The sequence below is a fragment of the Pollicipes pollicipes genome, unplaced genomic scaffold (genome assembly GCF_011947565.3).
Source record: "Pollicipes pollicipes isolate AB1234 unplaced genomic scaffold, Ppol_2.1 Scaffold_1600;HRSCAF=1878_pilon_pilon_pilon, whole genome shotgun sequence".
Classification (NCBI taxonomy): Eukaryota; Metazoa; Arthropoda; class Thecostraca; order Pollicipedomorpha; family Pollicipedidae; genus Pollicipes; species Pollicipes pollicipes.
In genome coordinates, this window is record NW_023595962.1 from 12647627 (window position 1) to 12669217 (window position 21591).

Genomic DNA, 21591 nt, shown 5'->3' on the forward strand with positions numbered 1-21591 from the left:
TCTTCCTTCAGTAAGTATGCTCCTCAGCGCACTATGGTTTAATTACGTCATGGTATCCAGCATTGATTGAGAGCCAAATGACGGCCGTTATATCTTGAAATCGCGCTCACAGACGCTAGATATGAACGCCTCGATAATTATATCTTTTGGCCTTGGTCGTCGCATGCTTCATGAAATGACAAGATTTAAATAGCGTTATTATGACGTCATGAATGTCGCGGTGACTTTAAATACTCTCCCTGATTTACCTTTCCTTATTTTCGCGGGCGTGTAGTTCAGAGACCAGACGGGTTTAGGTCTCAAGAAGGACAGGAACGTGAACCGCACCGAAATGTCTTAAGACGGGCTATGTCAGTTCACAGCCTCTCGTCAATGTAGACCACTCCTTTTAACTAAAAGACATGTGCACAACGAGCAAAACAAACCAAACCAGTTCTCACGATTGCCATGCGACATATACCCACCAACAATCAGAAACCAAATTAATTACCTTATAAATTACAGCGGTCGTGGAGCCAGCGCCCACGGAGAGAGGGTCAGCGGTAGCCTGGAGCGCTGGCTGCACCGGGGCAGCGGATCCGTTCCAGCGGGCCGCCATTTGGCGGCTTCCCACCGATGGGGCCGCGGAGCTGCGGCCGCGCCACCGGTGACGAGACCATGGCGATACCCGCCGATGGAGCCGCGGAGCTGCGGCCGCGCCACCGGTGACGAGACCATGGCGATACCCGCCGATGGAGCCGCGGAGCTGCGGCCGCGCCACCGGTGACGAGACCATGGCGATACCCGCCGATGGAGCCGCGGAGCTGCGGCCGCGCCACCGGTGACGAGACAATGGCGATACCCGCCGATGGGGCCGCGGAGCTGCGGCCGCGCTACCGGTGACGAGACAATGGCGATAGCGCAGGGGAGGGGGGACGTTGGTTACTCCGATGAAGCCGCCCGCTGCCAAACTGACCGGACTCAACTGAGGCGTCGAACGTCCCCGCAATCAATGCAATCGCCGCTGAACGCTCTGGCGAGCATCGGGGCAGGGAACTGCTGGGCGACGTCTCTACACGCACTATAATATTTTCAAATATCCCTCGACAAAGATCACAGGATCTAGCTCGCGTCACCACTCCACGGGGCTGCTTTAAGCGGAATCAAGCGCCGCAGGGAAGCATCTCCTCCGGCCATTGCTACAACGTGTGGACCAGACGCCTGGCGACATCCCCAATGCGCGCAGAACTGTGGGTGGTCTGCTGGTGCACGACTCCACCGACAGGGCACAACTGGCGTCATCACTATAGTGCAGTGGTACGGGAAGTGTGACATCTTCCTGGATGCGCTGAAGGTTAAGTTCGCTCAGTAGGGAGGTGGGGGTGGGGTGGGGTGGGGTGGTTGCAGCATGGCGGCCGATCGGTTAGGGCGTTGGACTCCCACGTGGGGGTGGGGGGCGGGCTCGGGATCCAGCGGTGCCATGGTCCGGCACAGGCGGCTGACGTGGCCAGTGCGGTCGCTGGTGCTCCATAGAATGGGCGTGGCAACGTGACTCGCACTCCCTTCCCCCCCTCCCAAAAAAAGTTCGATCAGCAGGAAATCCACGACGCCCGACGGATCGAGGATGGAGGCTACCACTGGGTTTCCGAGACTAAATAGGGTCACCATCTGCATTTGTGCGGCCATCTGTGGGACTGCCCATCTCATCGGCGGTCTCTCATCCAAGGTTGTCAGCGCAGCACAACCGCGACCAGGCTCGTTTGGTGACAAATATGTCATGTACAACACGGCGCGGGGCAGTATTTCTTTACGCAAAGACTGCACTAGCCTGCTCCACCGGCTCTGCCGCTCTTGGGTCGCAGCCGGGTCACCACGCTCCAGACGGATACAGCTCGCCGTGGGGACTGCGCTGCACAAACGGCACGACAGCCTCTGGCGGCTGGTGCGATGAGGCTCCAGACTGGCCACCCGTGTCAAGCTCGGTGCGCAGTGGTGGAGCTTCAGATGGCTGCTTGCCTGCAGACGTGCCAGAAGTGTCATGTGTGTCATGATGACACGTTCAGAAGTGTCATCTGAGCCAGTCTGCCTTACTTTGATCTACTGGTCTATCATCCAGACTTGCGTTCGACTTAAATTTTTTGAGTCGGCTCTGAACCGGCTCACTGATTTTGGGATCCGATTCCGCTCGTGACTCAAAACCATTGGTTCAGCTCAGCTCAGACTCATGGCCTGCTTTGAATCATTCGGCTTATGACTCACGCGACTGGCGAGGTCAAAGGTCCGGTTCAGTTCCAGCTCGTTGCCTTATGACTCGTGAGCCATATGACTGCGTGACCTGACTAACCTTGCTGACCTGATGCGACTCATTCATATATATATATATATATATATATATATATATATATATATATATATATATATATATATATATATATATGTGTGTGTGTGTGTGTGTGTGTGTGTGTGTGTGTGTGTGTGTGTGGGTGTGTGTGTTTGTAAACCCTCCTAAGTGGGGACCGAAGTCCGCTACACTCACGCAAGGTGAGGACCGTTTTCAAGGTGGGGGCCGAAAATCGGTCCTCATTTTGCAAACCATTGGAAAACGCTAATTTCGTCCAGATATTGGTCTGGTATCAATCCCTTAGAGGTCCCGACATGGTAGGTTTTGTCCGCCAAGTGTATGTTTCATAGTCACGTGACTTAGGTTGACTTACACAAATCCGCCGGAGAAGTTTCTCGCCTTTCGACTGAAATGTGTGACGTCATCTTGGAATAGAGATGTGCTAATCTTGTTGTCACCTTGAACGCACCATGTACTGTTGATTTCACAAGACAGAATTGACTGAAGTAACTAAATGATAAACAATAGTTATTTTTATATGCCTTAAGACGTTTAATAATGACCAAACATTAACAATCATATAGTTTGGCGGGGCACATGCGTAGTACCCATCACTACTGATTGTTATGGCAGACCTTGGCCGCGAGTTGGAATGCCGTGGAGGTGTCGCGTCGCTCGGTTGGCGTCTTGTCACGCGATCAAGGGACGTGGGATGTTACTGCGTGGTACTTAGTGGTGTTCCTGTGGGCTGGCACGATATGGTAAGTGCTGATAACTGCATGATGTTCTGTACTGGAAGCTCTGTTTTTTAAGTGCACGAAGTTTCTCGTACTCGGGTGCACCGCAGTATCAGGGACAAGGGAAATTCTTCCAACTTGATGGCGGTGCGGCAGTTTTACCGTTGAAACCTCTGTAGATATGAAGGAGGAAGGGGGCAAGCATTAGGTGCGCAGCGTTATGTGGGGTAATGCAAATTCTTCCAACTTGGTGGTTGTGTGGCCGTCTTAGCGTTGCATCCCATGTAATTGTCGACGGGAAGAGGGGGGGGGGGGGGGGGGGGGGGGGCATCAGCGTGCTTTTCACCTCATGTTCCCATTTACCCCTCAGTGGGGTGCACCATTCTCACCTTACCCGCATGCACTGAGTGGGGGCGTAGGTACATCAAGTGAGTAGGGGGGGGGGGCTTTGGGGGGGGGGGGGGTTGCCAAAACTTGTGAAATGATGGAGTCTAACTCAAAGATCATCAACAAACCAATTTCTCTCTGAATTTGGCGCCATTTCATTTCTTAGTTGACAGCTGTAGCTTGATTTCGGAGGGGGGGGGCCTAGAACCCCCCCCCCTCCCTAACGGAATAGGAAATGCGAACCCTGATATCGAGTAGTGATGGCAGGAAACCTTAAAGCCTTTCAACCAGCAGATCAACCCACGAGATGTGAACAGCCATGCTTTTTGGAAACTGCAATTGATGCGTGCTTGATCACTTCAGAATGAATGCAACTTTGACCAGCATGGCCCTAAAAGCATAGTGATCTGCAGACTAATCTGCTTGTGGCCCTCCACGTCATGGGGAGCAAATAGCTTTTCCTGCCTGCTCACACCACGTCATGTCAGAATGATATGTCAGTTAATAAAACATCAAAACTCAACTTTTCGACCAATGCATTCCTTGGACCCTTCCACAGCTGCTTGATGTAGCAGTCTTTTGTAACCTGGAGGTGCAATTCTTTTGTTTTTGCTTCAGTTTCCATGAGATAACACAGAATACACCAGGTACCTGGCCCAACTCATTAATCTTTTGAAAATGTGCATATTGCATATGCTTCCCACCCTCTGTGTTCTCAATTTCAGGCAAAACATAGTTTAACCTACCATAATGTGTGGACTGTAGTGATTTGTGGTAGTGCTGGAAAGCAGCTAAATCAAGGGCGTAGCCTGCAAAGGAAGTAGCAAAATCAGACGAAAATTTGTCCACTCTGTTAGATAAATCACAAACTAAAAGCTTAACGTGTACCTTTTGACCAATAGAGAGCAGCAGGGGGCGCAGCCAGAGGTTTTGTAAGGGGGGGGGGGGCACAGGATTGACAGAGGACACCCTGATAGTAAAATCCCCCCCCCCCAAATCACCTCATATGACCCATTTGTTATTGAAGACATGTTTTTTCTTATTAAGCTCAGACCAACACGGAGATGACTGTTCGTTGTTTGCGATCTCTGACCGAAATAGAGGAGTTTTCTGTCTCAGGGGTCTCCATCGGTGCCAAAGATCATTTTACTGACATTTGAGATCACGGCCCTACGAGCTCACGGCTCCTTAATGTGACCTACAGCCAGCCCTTCGGACTCTTCTAATCTTATATTAGTATTTGGTCTCTTATATTAGTCTTTGGTCCATATTTGGTCTCGAGAGACCCTTCGGCCCCTCTTTGGGCCCCCTCAAAATCGCTCTGACTCGGGGCCACTTGCCGCCACAGTTCGAGACGGTGGCCCCTAACCGACACAGAAGCCCTTCATTGTGCCAGGGACCCCGAACATTACAAATCGCGAGCCCCGGCCTTGTTTCTGCTTGGGAAATGGGTCTCAAGGGCTCAGACGGACATGGAGCCGACTGTTCGGTGTTCGTGGTCTCGGACCGATTGTCTCAGGGGGGGGGGGGGGGAGGGGATGATCCTAAAACGATGCAGGGGGACCTCTGAGTAGTATTTTAGGTCACGACCCTGCGGGCCGCGATTCTTTACGTGACCTACAGTCAGTTCTTTAGACCCTTATACCCCCCCAAACAGGCCTTTGATCGTCGGTTCCGGTGTGCTGTTCAAAAGTGCTGTTCAAAAGTTGAAGAATGATGTACATTTAATCTTGGGTGTTTTTGGTTCATCCTTAGCACGCATTAGCAGTTATGAAATTTCAACAGCCAGATGCAAGTATTTCACCACCTTGCCAATAATTATTGATGCTTTGAATGGTCATTCTTTCCGCATGTCAATTTACAAAATTGTAAGATAAACGGCCTAGACTGCTTAGCAAGCGCGCGGGCTGAACGAGTAAAACATTTTAAAACGCCTTCCGTTTCATACGCAAGCGCGCGGGTTGATCGAGTGAAACATTTTAAAACGCCTTCTGTTTCATACTTAGTAAGCCTTTGGCTTTCGTTCGGGCTGGTCAGGTGTTACCGATATGACATAACCGGTGTACTGGCTCTAAACACTAGGGTCAGTGGGTCTGATTGGCATGAAAACAAACATGACGCTATTTTGGTGGTGGGTTCAGGGTATACGCGACACACAATACTTAGCAAGTACAAGCAATGTGGGATTCGTCTCATCATTTTATTACCGTCTCCTACCCATCTTTACGAAAGCCATTCATTTGCCATTCCTCTTAAATCTGTATTATTTGCCCTTGCGATTTGGAGACCTGCGATGAATAAAGTGTTCGCTTCTAACAACGTCCCTTGACCAAGTGATGTAATGCTAGCTTGTGATGGAAAGTGACATTCACTTCATGAAAGAAAGCATGGCGGCCAAAAAGGTGGCACTCCAGGAACTGATAGATTTTTGGTACATAGACTTGATGACATCGTATTCATGCATTTTATGTGTGAACAGACACGTGAACAGGGTTGACGGGTTTTGCGTGATTGATCTTTGGTAATCTTGACGCGCGTCTCGCATATGTCTGGATTACGTGTTTTTGCAGGGGGTTGGTTTCCTTTACCGGTGGACGACTTTAGCTCCCCACCGACTTGTGATGCAGGCAATCCCAATTCAGTGGTCAGCCTTCTCTTCCCAGTTTATGGCGTCTGCCGTGGCAGGAAGGCTGGACCAGGCAGCAAATCGGACCCCGTACGTCTGGTTTCCTATACGCGCGGCTTAACGTATGTTTCTCTACCTGTTTGGTACAGTCAGAAGGCAACCAACAAGTGTTGTGTTTTACAAATGCTCGTGCTCACTGTTACAGGCATAAATCATACCGTTTGAAGTTATTCAGCATGCCACTAGCAAAGATGGCATGTTTATACTGGTGAAGTTTAGTGGCTTCAGGTAAGAGCATACAGTGTCCCAATCTCATCGAGCTAACAAGTGATCCTTGTTGGTAGGACCCCAGTGAATGACACTCGTGCATTGCGTTTCGTTTGAACAGCCGTGAGCCGATTTTTAAGACATTCAATGAAAGACTGAATGACTTGAGTGCTTCGTCTGTGCGTTTCTTGGCATAGCTGTTCAGAGCATGAATAAACCGATATATACATTGTTATACTTACCTGAAAATGAGCATGGGCGGTGCCGAGATGGGAGACAAACGGGCTGTCCGATCCCCTTTTCTCCAAAGACCTCGACAAAACCCATGACCAATGTGCGTGCCGTGGAAAACCCTACGACCCATGCGCCCAGCGGCCCATTACCCAACCAAGCAAAAGATGGTAGTCAATGGACTATTTTTGCAGTGAGCGCTCAAAGGACCAACGCTAAATTTTCAGAAACATGCAGGTTTTAGCCCCTGCCCCTATTCATCCCCGGTTCTCTTACCCATGTCTTGCAGTGGTGCAACCAAAGACACGTGAGCTGTCTATACCTATGAGCGTGCCCTGGGAAAGCGTGGCTTTTCGGCGATGCTAGCAACCAGCCCTGACGTCTTCCATGCTGATGTGTTATGATCGTTAGGCGAGGGTATGATTGTACGATAAAAATAGCGTCATGAAATGTAATGAAACGGGTCTCCAGGGTGACTCCAGGGTCTCCTAAATGCTTTCTTTCCGCGCGCATGAGAAAATGGTCGTATAGAATAACAGCCAACGTTTCTTTGCTTGATTTTACAAATACAAAATTTTCTGACCATTCTTAAGGCCCGTTCTGGCCACTCCAGGGCCCCCTAAGTTTTTCCGTGTGCCACTCCTGGTCACTAGTTGTCTTCTGCTTGCCTAATTGGCGTGCATTCTCACGTTTTTCTACTTATTTCAGAGTTCCTACATGGGTTTCGAGAGAAAGAGTGCCTCTGAGCCTAATCCGGTCATATTTTGAGAAAGGCTGGTGCATGGTTAAAAAAATGTTTCTTAAAGCATTGAGTGAAGCGTGAGCAGCAGCATAAGCTGAGAGCATCAGATCGCACAGAGCCCTTTGAAAGTAGGTGTAGCAACCAAGGGTGATTGTGCTCTGTTTTGGGTTTAAAACTGATCAGTGGTAGATACCACCTAACAAAATAATGTGTCATGGCATAGACTGTCTGTCATTGCTGCAAATCCCAACTGCTCTGCGCGGGAAATTTGCTCATTGTTTTGTTTCGTAACGTTTTGCAGCTTGTGTGTCTTCATTGTTTTTTGCTTGCTTTTAGTTGGATATAAAGTGGTTCTTTTGTACTTGCCAAGATACCAGTCATCACGAACATTTTTGTTCCGTCCATGAAAGAAACTGTTCATAGAATTTGAACATACGCATGGACACACGCACCAACGTGATCCCATGTAGTAGGCATCACAGAGTAACTGTGGCCAACCATACACTTGCCCGTACCCTAGCACCGAGCGGGGTCAGTAGACCGACGCCCCATAAATCGATGTCCCCTTGGTTAAACAGCCACTTGGCCATGTGGCTTAGTTGGCTAAGGCGTTGGCTTCGGAGCCCAAAGTACCCTGGTTCGCCTCTGACCACCGGCGCATTGTGTCTCGGTCTCCTCGGCATAAGAATCGCAACTCCGATAGGTCTGGCACTGTAGCGCATCGTTGAGTAACTCGAACGATCCTTCTTCCGACGTACTGGTTTTTTGTTTTCGTTTTTGCTTAATACTCGTCATTAGGTAACCAATGGCGATCGGTCTGTCCGCAGATCATGATAATGATGCTTCTGGCCTCATTCCTGATGACGATGAAGATGAAGATCGTACGTACCTTCCCGACCCACGGCCAGCAGCGGACACGGACGAGGACGAGGACCAGGACATGGACGAGGACATGGACGAGGACGAGGACAAGGGCAAGTCCAAGGATATGGACGAGAACCAGGATATGGAGGAAGCCAAAGACGAGAACGAGGACGAGGACCAGGATGAGGCCCAGGTAGTGGCCAAGAACAGTAGTAGGGCTTCCGGCGAACACAGTGTCTCTGTTGAAAAATCTCCTAAAGCAAGAAAGCCATCCCTAAAGCGGAACGTTTGCCCCTATTGTGATGCCCTGCACACAAAATTTACACGCCATCTTTTCCGGAAGCATAAACGAGAACCCGACGTACTTGACGCGCTCGCCTTTCCAAAAGGATCAAGGGAGAGGAGAATCACTCTGGAAGGTATCATTCATAAAGGCAACTTCAAACATAACTGCTGTTTTCCGAGATGGGCGAGGAACGATCGTCCCCAAGAGGCGTCCACCCCAAGATATGAATTTCAACGTGAAAGATATGCTGCCATGTGGGAAATTTCACGATGTCTTTTCTAGACGCGGCCTCTTTCGGCATCGGTGCCACGCCCATGGGAAAACTGCCTCTGGGGGCCGAGTCCAGTCCCAGGGAAGATCCTTGCTGCCGTGCCACAGAGATGCCGCGGCTGGTTTAGAAAACCTGATGGCGAAGATGCGAGACGATAGTATTTCGTCCACTTGCAGGCATGATGCCTTTATCATGGAGTTCGGGGCCCGTCTATACACAAGATTGGGCCACGAGCACCACTAACATGCACACATCAGAGAAAAAAATGCGGCAGCTAGGACGACTGCTGCTGGAGCTGAATGCATCAAGCCCAGGATCAGGTCTAGATGTGTTTATTCACCCCGCGAAGTTCATGGAAGTGGTAGGCGCGGTCAAGAACATGGCCGGTGTGAAGGAGGGCAAATATCATAGCCTATCGCTTGCTCTCGAGCTTGGTTATGGCCTCAGCGAATGCGCGCGCATGCTGAAAACGCGCGGGATCACCAACGAAGACGCCACCCCGAGGACGGCTGCGGACGATTTCCTCCTGCTCTACCAACGAGATTGGAAGCTACACGTGTCTTCTCGTGCGCTTACCACTCTCTAGGAAAGGAAGTGGAATAAGCCCGTCGACCTTCCCCTCAATGCGGATGTTCAGAGTGTAACGAAGGAGGTGCGGGATGAGTTGGTGCAGGCTCAGCGGCTGTTGGAAGAGGAACGCTCTATCAAGAACTATGTTAAATTGTCGGAGACTGCGTTGGCATCCATCATTTTGTTTAACCGGCGAAGGCCGGGAGAAGCGTCGAGGCCTACGGTCAGATCATACACTGAAAGGGACCAAACTCTCAATGAAGATGTCCTGCAGCACCTGTCTCCCTTAGAGCGAGAGCTATGCCATTCGCTGGGAGATGTGGTTCGGAGCAAAAAAGGAGGCGATGTGCCCATCATGCTGACAGCCACAATGCGAGGGGCGCTTGATCAGCTGATCGCAGCGAGGAAAGACGTTGGGATCCCTCTCGACTGTCCACACATTTTCTTCAACAGCGCAGCCCCAGTTGCGAGCACGCTCAGAGGCAGCGACTGCGCGCGGACATTCGCGCGGAGGGCACGTGTCAACAACATCACAGTCACGAAGTACAGAAAGCATGTGGCTACTATGCTGCAACTGCTGCAACTGAGCGAGATTGAAATGGATATCGTGGCCCGCTTTATGGGCCATGACATACGGGTCCACAGGCAGTTCTATAGACTTCCCGAAAAGACGGTGCATGCTGCCAAAGTGAGTAAAATACTACTCGCGATGGCCAAAGGGATCGGCGGATTCGCAGGGAAGACCCTGTATGACCTGACCCCAGCAGTTACGATGTCGTCGAAGGTGGTTCCGCTCCCAGTGTCGACATAAACGACAGCGCTAGCATTATTGCCCCTGACGACATGGGAGTGGAGATGGGGGTGAAGAACGCTAAAGAGATGGCTTCCGATCCCCAAGCTGAAGCAGAAAACGGACCACCCAGGTGTCCAAGGATTAATGAAAGAAGGCCCAAAGCCAAAAGGAGGGGCGTGCTGTGGACTGAAAGAGAAAAGAGGCTATACAGAGGCGCATGAAGCCATTTATCGGTTCTCTGAAGTGCCCAGGAATGGCAGACTGCCTAGCGGCACTGAAGGAGAAGTCTGCACTGTGCCGGCGTTCCTGGAAGGATGTTAAGTTCTGTACATACGATGTGATCCAGAAGCACAAGTGTACCATGGAAATGTAGTTTCAGCTGAAAGCTTGGAATGTTCCATGTCTAGATCCCCTGCTGCGTTGTGTGCAATCGCTGCCTTGCGGTGGCAATGTTCTTTTACCTGCAAGCTCGGGAGGCTCCGGACGTTAGATCCTCTGTTGTGTTATGTTGCAACCCCTGCTTTGCGGTGTGGTTGTTTGACCCTTGCAAACAAACTAAGAAACCTTTTACGCAAGAGTGTGTTTGTGGTGGACTGTGATCGGAACTGATGGATTTGCTGTCTCATGCCGCCCTCCCCACATGGAAATAACACAAAAACTTAAAACGAATAGCAGAAAGCCCGCGTCGGGAGACCTCAACATTGCCTCACAGATTGCAGTAGTGACCTATGTCAAGAAGTTTGAAACCGATTTTGTGACCTGCATAGCTGACTGACCTGACCTGCCCCAGATCGTCGTCGATCTGGACTCGTCGATCATCGTCGATCAGGACTATCGATTGATCGTGGTTGTCGTCGTCATCATTGGGGCTTTACGACGCACTCACCTGCTGAGGTCATATGACGTCGCCTGACTAACCAAGGCAGTGGTTTGTTATTGTGATTGTTCTTCATCTATGCCGTGGGCTGGTCAGACAGGTACCGGCCAGGTACCGAAGACAGGGATCATCAAAAGACAGCGGAAGAACTCGGAATGTTGAAAAATGCATGGAGGTTCAGATTTTTGTACTGTTCTCATTTTACGCATTATTCATGCTTCGAAATCAACCGCCTTAATGTGATGTAATACCACATAGTTTGGCAGCTTTTAATTCGCACACAATGTCATGCGTTCCGTCTTGACAAAGTTTTGGCGTCAACTTGTTGGAAAAAGTTTCGAACGCAGACGAAGAGACATAATTTTGGACTGTAATGGACAAGGCATAACATGTAGCATGAAAGTAGGCATAAGAAGTGAAAATCATCTGTTGCAAACCGAAAAATTGCGTGTAGCTTTTGCCATGCGTCAAATATAACATAATATAATACAATATAATCAAATATAACTATAATGCAACATAATGGGAACATCACAAAACATTACAATAAGCTACAAATATAGCAGTATATACTGCAATATAATGCAGGTATAACAATATAATACAATATAATACAAATATGACATGATATAGCACAGATCGACATAAATATCATAAATAGGAATGGTCGGCTCGCGATTCAACCCATGACATTTACGAAGAATGCGATTTAGCTCAAGGCTCAAAGCATCATTTTTTCCTAACGAGCCGACTCAGCTCGCGACTCACCAAACACGATTGGCTCGTGAGCCAGTTCACGACTCAGCTCGATTAAACAGTGACGATTCCTAACAGCAGAAAGCTGAGTGAAACCTGCAAACCATGTCTCCAGCGGATGCGAAAGGGGACACGCTATGGCTTCACGGCTCGCTGACAGCGCAGGAACGATTACCGGATCCCGGACATTCCCACGCGCGCTCCCGTCTGCCGTCCGGTCGCTGGGGACGAGGTGGCACAAGACGTCGCTGATGATCCTGTTGACCCACTGCACGGGACGGTGACCGCAAGCCTGCCCGCCACGTGTGCCGCACAGGATGGACGGGGCACGTGCGCCGCCTAGGATCTGGCTGGGCTGGCGATGAATCTCAGCCTGGAGAAGTTGCGCGCCGCCACAGCACTTGATGCTGAATTCGGCTGTCATGTCATGTCGTGCTGTCACTTGTATGTTATTGTCATGTTTATGTCATGCAATGCCAATGCCATGTCAATGTCATGTCAATGTCATGTCAATGTCAGTCAATGTCATGTCAATGTCATGTCAATGTCATGTCAATGTCATGTCAATGTCATGTCAATGTCATGTCAATGTCATGTCAATGTCAGTGACATGTCAGTGTCATGTCATGTCATGTCAATGTCATGTCAAGTCAATGTCAAGTCAATGTCAAGTCAATGTCAAGCCAATGTCAAGTCAATGTCATGCCAATGTCGATGTCAATGTCGATGCCATTGTTATGTCATGCCATGTCATGTCATGCCACGTCATGCCAAGTCCTTCCATGTCATGTCAATGTGATGGGCACCGACATGCGAGGCTTTCCAGAGCACCGACACTCTCCCGCCCGCGGTCTCCCGTTCTGGGAGCGGTGGGGAGTGGGGGAGGTCCGCGACATGCTGACGATGGACACCGGTCCGCCTGCTCACGCTGCGCGACTGGCCGTTCCTGCCGAGATGCGCTGCCGGGAGACGGGGGCGCAGCCAGGTGTCGATCAGGATGTTAGCACCATGGTCCGATGCGCTCACAGCGCTACCACCTGTTGCCCTGTCCGAGCCATGTGCCGCGGCAGCAGCGACGAACCGCGTATTTGAATATGCCCGCAGGCTGTTTTCATCGCGCGGTCAGAACCGAAGTCGTCTGGTCGTCCCGACCCTCGGGCCGGCCTTATGCCACCGCGTCACCTGACATCTTGACATGACGTCGTCATGACGTGGCGCGTCACGTGACGTGACGTCATCAGCAGCGCGTCAGCTACGCGTGTGACGCCAACAGCTACGGCTACGTCATCGCTCAGAGCGGCGCTCCCGCAGCGCTTGGAGTAGTCAGCGGACCGCAGTTCACTTTTTAGCGTTCCACCGCCTCCTGGAACGGTGGAGGCGCGCCCGCATCTGTCGTCACCGCACCGCAACCGCTCGAACGGACATGCCGAGGCGGCGGGGAGGGGCGGTGAAGAGCTCGTTCGGTAGAAGTTTGGTAGTTCGGTGGTTCGCAGTCTGGACGACACGGAGCGGGAGCGCTGTCTCCCGCGGATCTGCTATGCCATTCTCACTGACCGCCGATCGCCCGCTCAAGGTAGGGCTGTTCGGCCACCCCCTGCGGCCTGGTGTGCCCGCGCACCGTCAAGCTTGCGCGCCCAAATGGCAGCACGCCATCGGGGAATGTGACCCGAGGCCACCGCATCCGCCCCGCACGGTACGACACCTCCGGTTGCACGATGGCTGACGTGTTGACATGCAGGATGCGGCCGTCCGCCGATGGAAGCGCGACGGTGTGGTGGTGGGCATCTGACGGGACGCACGCACCCAGGACGGTGTGGTGGCGGACATCTGACGGGACGCACGTACCCAGGCAACCCCGGCATCTGACGGGACGCACGTGCCCAGGCAACCCCGGCAGCGGGCGGTTTTTTGGAGGCGTCAGCGTTTCCTGTGTCATCATCATGGCCACCATCATGCGGGGCGTGATCCGCAATCGGCAGTCGGCCGCAGCTGCCTGCTGGTCAGTACGTCATTTACTTGTTAAATCGACCTATAGAGTAGTGTATGCAAATGAAGTGAAGAATTGCAAAGGGCTCGTTCGTTAAAAACGTTCTGCTTTTGCAACCCAAGGAAAAACTAGTCTAATTCTTCAACTGTGTTGGGGTCTACGTCATCCAGTGTAAAGTCCGACTACTCTCGCTTCCAAGTAGTGCAGAAATATCGTCGTCACACCTTTCAAACTCGTTTCGTGCGAGTTGATTCATATCCGCCTTGATTTACGTTCAGTTTATTATCTTGAAACTGATAGAACTGTTCCCATCTCCGCATTGAAAGCAATGTCACCATAATGCATGAAAGGCGTCACAGCTCACGTCTATGCTGCACAGCGCACGTCTATTCAAGTTTCCGGAAAAGGCCTCGTTAGCTGCGTTATCAACCGGCAACAGCGTTCGATAAACAAAGCACCGAGTAGTCACGTCACCCGGGAGCGTAGTTTCACCCTGGGCAGCGGCCATGTTAATTAATGACCGGATCGCCAACGGTTCGCCGGGGGTCCTACACATCGATCACGGTATCTGCCAGACGTACCGGAGCCCGGTCTGGCTAGAGAAGGGATGAGGCGCCGTGTTGACCGTACTGTCACTTCCGTTGGCGCGTGGCCAGGCCTCGTGACTGTAACGGTCGTTAAAATGAGAGCACGCTGGCTTATGGCGCAAGCAGCCACTTCTGCATGGGATGCGAGTTACGGCGCGTTGCAAATGCTGCGGTCGGTAGGTGAGGGATCGAATCCTGGGAGTCAGCTGAGTGATAAGCTGGTTCGTCTATTGATAAACCAACTCATAAATGAAGAAATAAATGATCTTGCGCTAGTGACCGCATGTCTATGGGAGTTCAATGCCAATTTTCAACACACGCGAGATGTTTTTGAATACCCTGCTTCGGATGAGAGCAGAGCCATATGCTCGAACACTGCAGAGTGTTCGAGCACACGGAGCACCGCGTGTTCCGATTTTGACAGCTGGGCAACTGCATTGGTTTATTCTTCCTTTTTCTGAACGATATTCAAGTTCATCCCGCGTCGTGCCAAAGGAGCGGTTCAAGGACGAGGTGGAGATTCTGTCAAGGGTACTCCTAGATCTGTATGCTTGAGTGCCACTGGTGGGAAGGGAATACGAAGCGCACAGGTTATCAATTTTCTTTCGTCCATTGAGTAAGCTCTTGATATCAGAAATTGCTGGCAGTTGTTCCTGACTACGCACAGAGGCTACCAGACGGGTCAGTGCACGATGGCATGATGGTGCAGGAGAGGCATAATACATTACATTACAGAAGAGGCATAATACGTTACAGCGTTAGATGGCTTTGAAAATGCCTTTGAAATTTATGCATGTACAGAAAAAATGGCACTGGTTACTCAGAAGACACATGGATGTAACCGTAGTAGCTTCAGGGGACTCATTCCTCCAACGTTTTTAGAATGTTTAACGCGAACACTACGGCAATACCTGAAAAGCTTCGAAACGGGAAAATGCATGAAAAAGCTTCAAAGCCTCGAAACCGGCAATGGTCCCCTCCACGCCCCCCCCCCCCCCCCTCCCCCTCTGAGTCGTTTATACGCACGTGAGGAAAACATGCCCAGTTTAAGGTTAACAGGTCAGCTTAAATTGGGGGGGCTTTTGATAATAACCACCGGGTTTATTTGGTGTGAACCTTGCACGGGTTTATTTGGTGTGAACGGGTTCATTTGGTGTGAACCGGGTTTATTTGGGGGAAAATCTTGATGTACTGGTCCTGAGCGTTACTAAGTCTGGTGTTGGAAAATCAAACAATGCATTTGTGCACTACTGCAACCGTTGCAAGAAGTCGCAACGAATTGGTAATTCTTTTGAGAAAACTCAGCTCGATTCAAGGCACTGCCCATGGTCACAAACAAGCAGCTTTATGCAAAAAATCACCTCGTAAATTGATTCTTGATGGTAGTTTTTGGCAGAAGCCTAAAAGGTAAGACAGAGGTGAATTCGGTTTTCTCACAACCAGACTAAGTTTATATCTGTTGGCACGTTTAAGTTGTCCTTTTGGTATATGCACTGCTAGAGACCTGTCTAAACACCATTTCATTTATCTCAAATCACCATCTGATGCAATTGCCACCTAAGCTAATGGTTGGGAGAGGGGGGGGGGGGGGGGGAGTCCAGAGCCTAGACCCACACCGCACCGGGTCCAGTGAGGCGTTTTTGGATCCAGACTGATCCTCACTGGTCCATCCTGACCATGTGCATGGTGCAAGGCTTGCCACGACCTGCCCCGGTCATCCCTTAGAGTGTGTTTTAACTGTAATATTTCATGCTGAATCGCACGTGCCACACCACGCCACACCAATCTGTATGTGCGAAACGCGACAACTTTTTGCCTTGCCCGTTTTTGCCGCCCCGACAGTTCAGCAGTTCAAAGCGTCTAACAGTTTCGATTCACCCACCCATAGAGAAGTTGGTTCTAGTCGATTTGGGCGTCCGTCATTTGCCCTTGACTGATGTAGCCTGCGACCGATGACAGAGGCCGCGCCAAAGGTCAGGCGATGTCAGAGACAGGACGGACCGAGCCTAGCATTGCGGCGCGCTGAGCTTTCGCCGCCAAATTCTGACGTTGACCTGGAATTTCACGATTGAATGGTGAAGGTCAGGACTCGCACAACAATTAAGTCCTAGCCTGGGCTGGAATCCTAGAGATAAATTCATTCAAAAGGTTTAGGCTCCATTTTGGGGGGGGGAAAATTCGAATGTATGTATTGAAGTAGACTAGGGGAGTGCTGCCAATCTGGGGGAGCTTCATTAATTTGCACCCTTCTTCCCACACGTGAGCGCCAAGTAATATAAAGTCAATTAAAATCTAGACCTGGAGGTTGGCTATCTTAAAGAGAATGTTCCACTTTCGAAGATAATGAAGCGAGCATGATACATGATGAAATGAGGTCACTTCTAAATGGCGGTGTACTTGTTACATGGAAAAGGCTGCCCTAGACAACACAATTTCTCTGTTCAGTAAATATGCTCCTCAGCACGTCATCGTTTGATTACGTCATAGCAACTTGCACAACATTGATTAAAAAACAATTGACGGTCTTTACGTCTGAAAATCGTGCCCACAGACGTGAGATATGAACGACCTAATGATTATGTTTTATTGGCCTTGGTCCTTGCACGGCCAACGAAATGTAATGATTTTAAAGATGTTACTATAGCGTAATGGATGCCTGAGTGACCTTGAAAAAGTATCCCCGAGGTAGTCTGCATACCTTTGCGGGCGTGTGGCTCAGAAGCTAGAGAGGTTTATATTTTTTGCTTCCCCTTGTTGGCACGGACAAGACTGGTAGCTAAAAACAGTATTTCCATAGTTTGTAAATGATCTAAATCTACTCCAGATACGGCGACTGTTATCTGTTCTGAGTTAAATTTTGTTTACATGTCATCCATGCTTATCCTTGGCTAGCTCCCATGAATGTGAAGTGGGTCAAATCTTGCAATTTTGCCTCTTAACGCACACCGTATCTCCTAGGTGATCCTGACCTGGATCCTGACCTGACCTGAAGGTCGTCCTGACCTGACCTGAAGGTCGCCCTGACCTAGATCCTGACCTAACATAGAGAATATCTTGACCTGAATCTTGAGCTAACCTGGAGGTTGTCCTGATCTGAATCTTGAGCTGACCTGGAGATCGTCCTGACCTGGCTTCTGATCTGATATGCAAGTCGTCCTGACCTGAATACCGACCTTACCTGGGGATCCCGTTTGCAAATGAACGTCATGCATCGGCGGTACCCGACACGGGCGGAGCCGGCGCTATCGGTACGTCCTTTGTCATCGGTCTAGCTGCCAGGCAATCCGCCCACCCAACCAGCGCAGACTTCTTGCTCCCCGCATAGGCGTCCCCCCCGCAGGGCCGCCAATCCAGCGGTCGGCACCCTGTCCTAGTTGCTTACCCGGCAAGCCGCCGACCCAGGAAGCAGCGTCCCGTGTTCACCAGGCAGACATCGATAGAGTAGTGGCATTGTGTTGAACTAAGCGCTCGCTTCCTGATTACCCGCATCCTGTTTTGGTTTGCGTTCACGTTGTGCTTCATGTGTTAAGTGATGCGTGCTTGTGTGATGTATGCATGTACATTTCTGCATACACGTTTGTTGAAGCGCGTCGTCGTGGCATGCATAGCCTTAAAGAGGGATATGCCGGGAAAGTGGCGTTGCTTCTTCGTTTCGTCATCTCATCAAGCATTGATAAAGGACGGGCCGTGCATAAGACTTACTTGATAAATGGCCACCATTCCTACCGAGTGAGCTCATAAGTAACGGCGCGCACCGACGGTTATTGCTAATGCGCTCGCATCCCACTGCACGTGACTGTACTTGATTCACTGCACTTTCCATCGCCTGTCCAGTCCTGACAGGCACGCCGATCTCTGATCACGCCAGCTAATGGGCTATAAGTCAACCCGGCCTGTTTCTGCACGCCGCGAGCGACAGCGTAATTGATGCGCGCCCGCGCGCAGAGCTCGTAGAGGAGCACCGGTGGGTGGCGCCGGTAACTAAATCGGCCCGTTGAACACCGCCATAGGTCAACGGTGCCAGCTTAAAACGCTCATAGGCGGTGCATGGTACTACGTCTTCGCAGACCGGTAAAGAAATCCGGTAGACCGGTAGCAAACTTCGGTAGACCGGTCGAGGAACACGGTAGACCGGTAGAGAAAGTCAGTAGACCGGTAGCGAAACGCCGGCATGGCTCAGTGGACCATTCGACAAATCGGACAGGCTGACTAACATATGCTGCTACCCCACTGCACCATTGAGCCCAGGCGCCTCACTGCAAGTTAAGTCAGCGATGCACCGGGTCATTCTTTTGTGGACATACCCTGGAAGCATACTAAACCCCTGGGTCACCACCCTGGGTCATTATGCGGCTTGAGTCAGCAATCCACTGGCAACAGCAATTCCGCAAGACCCAAGCCTTCTTTTCATCCAAACTTCAGTTCTGCAACGCAATAAACATACTCAGTCACGGCATGCCAAACATGAACAGAAATCGCACCTGCACACGATGTTGAAAAGGATAACATATCTGCAGATCATTTAATCAAGCTCATTCATACACAACATTCACATCTTCCGTCATTCGGGATCAAAACCATCCAAGTCCAGGTGGTAAGCACACTCAGATCACCTTTCCTAACCAGTTATATATCGGTGTGATCTAGGCGAATGTGAAATAGGTATGCCTTGCGCAAAAATGTGGTGAATCAGATCCACGTGAACCCGAACGTCTTTAATCGCTACATGTTAACATGACTACACCGACCTAATGTGAAACATTGGTCAAACAACATATCTGGAAACAGGGCATGTAATATTTGTCGGGCAGATATTACGCCAAGGCATATCAATTTTTCTCTTCCTTGCAAAATATGAAGCATCCGACAATCACTCTGTAAATGTTCACAACATCAAATTTATCAGCTAATTATAAGAGCATGCAATCCATCATCTCACAAACAGGTTTACCCTCTCACAATCCTTCTGCCGTCACATTGCAAGGACTTCAAAACATGGAACGTGAAATTTATGGAACACTGGAAAACCGCAAGTTTGTACACGCATTTACCCAGAATACCTCGACGAACCTTCCGCCGGATACGCTACCGCCTATCGACCGAGGACGCGACGCTCTGCAGCCTTTGACCGCGTGCCACCTTCGCTAGCCGAGACGGATCGTTGTGCGGCCATCGTAGCGAGTTCTTCGGCGTCGTGGTCTCTTCTGGCTCTTCTGGGCGCGTTTCAGCACTTTCGGCCCCGGTCTCACGAACATGCGCTTCCAAAAGCTGCTGGTACTGGTTGCGTTCCGCGGCACCGCAATCTCAAACTGACGAATGAGGTTTGACAGTTTTGAGGTCGGCTTGGTTCCATTCAGGTTGTGCTTTGATTCTTCCATTGGCGTTGGTTGCGACTCACTGGCGTTCTGCTTGCTCTTGGGCACGATGGCTGGGTTTTGACCGGGAAGTCCTGAAAAGGAAATGCGTTGGTCGAGGCACGTCGGAGATTTGTGTTGTACATAGCGCGGATGCCTCGTTGCAGAAGAAGTGGGGTGCATGTGCATGCATATATATATATATATATATATATATAATTTTGGCATATTCTACTAACTTATTACGCATCTTTGTTTCTGCCAGGTGCAGGTGCAGGTGGCACGAGAGAAGCTCCAAGTGAAACGCTGCCACTTGTGCTTCTCTCCTCCGGACATACAGCTACTGCGACACACCCTGGTTGCATAGCCCACAAGTGTCATTCACCGAATAGAGTGTCGCGTGCCATGCCAGAGCCATGAAGGTACTGATATCACAAGACATGTCCTGGAAGGTATGCACCTTCCAATCTACCTTGCCACGTTAGACCTGGCAGGTACAGAATGTCTTATCAAGGCTTTAACAATTGTTACTGAATAGCAAGGATTTCTTCCACAGAGCACACAAAGTACCTCAAGGTCAAAAGCCATTCCTTCAGGATTGCGCTCTTCACCGCCCACCACCATGGACGTGTGCGGGCATGATGCGCCAGAAATGCACCTGTGACGAACATGGCTCGTCTGTTGACCCCAAGCTCGGTTAACGTTGGCCCTGCTGTGGCCTTTGGCAGGGACTTTGTCGACGTGTTTTTTCCCTGCGATAAAAAATGCCGTCTTAAACTTCAGAACATTGAAACATGATTAAATTATTGCTTTATTGCAAAACCAACGAATGTTTTCCTTCTGCTTTTGAGTCATAATCAACCGTTTGCAATCGGTTACAAAATAGTCGTGCATGCATCTGGCCGGAGTCATGCACGCGCCTGGCCGGAATCTGGCCGGAATCTGTCGCACGCGGTCTGTGTCCCGATACTGGTGCATGAGATTCATCCACGAAAACTAATGGCCCTCCCGACGATAGGCGTACCTGGCATGCGCCTTTAATTGTTGTCAAAAAGCGAGATGAGACAGCTAATAGTCACGCTGTCTGTGTGTGCCAAAATTAATTTTATGTTGCATTGCACGTATTACTCGGGCTCAGCCAAACCAGAAGCAAAGAGCTGCAGAGCCTGGTAAACAATTTCTTGTAGAAACAAGGCACAGCTAGTCCACAGGAATATGGAACTATGACTGGGTGTATATATGTTTGTCGAAAACCCGAGCCATCCATTTCAGTCTGCTCGGCAGAATGTCTGAAATAAGCAACAATTTTAAAAAAAACTATATATGAATTTAGGAAATGCAGTATGACAACTATGTGAACTTCAATGCAAGCAATATATATATATATATATATATATATACATATATATGAACAGTTTGTATCTAGATGTCAAGGTTAAAGGGGAAAATCACCTAACTTTTCCGGAAAATTTTCCCTCGTACGTGCTCTCCTCTCAGCCGCCATGAAAAGCTCGGCGCTCTCCGCCTGACTTGCCCGTTTTGACGTCACTGGTAGCGGCTGACGTCTTTCCGTCAGGTGACCCGTCTGCACATGTTCTGTTGGTGCCTGGTGTGTTGTCATTGGTGGCGGCTGATGTATTTCCATGAGCTGGCCCGTCTGGACAAGTTCTGTTGATGCTGGGGGCTGTACTGGCGCCGACTGCCTCGTCCTTGCCAGAGGCTACCTCGGCCCCCGTGACGCTGTCAGAATGGGCTCCTGTGGCTGTGCCGTTGGAGGCCATCTGGGAGGAGAACATCTGCTGATGACATCAGTGCGAAAACCATGTACAAACTGGTCCCCTCCCGTATATACCGCTGTTGATCATACCACCTTTCCGTTGATGAATTTGGGCTTAGGCCTCAACTTCACTCACCGCTGACACTGAAATGCTGATAC

General features: G+C 50.2%; 1 long non-coding RNA gene across 1 annotated transcript; it reads left to right on the forward strand.

Moving 5' to 3' along the window:
* Positions 1–2972: 2972 nt before the first annotated feature.
* Positions 2973–7341, forward strand: LOC119100769 (uncharacterized). The gene is made up of 3 exons (XR_005094465.1): positions 2973–3081; positions 6276–6358; positions 7277–7341. It is a non-coding gene; the product is annotated as an uncharacterized LOC119100769 (long non-coding RNA).
* The last annotated feature ends 14250 nt before the right edge of the window (positions 7342–21591 follow it).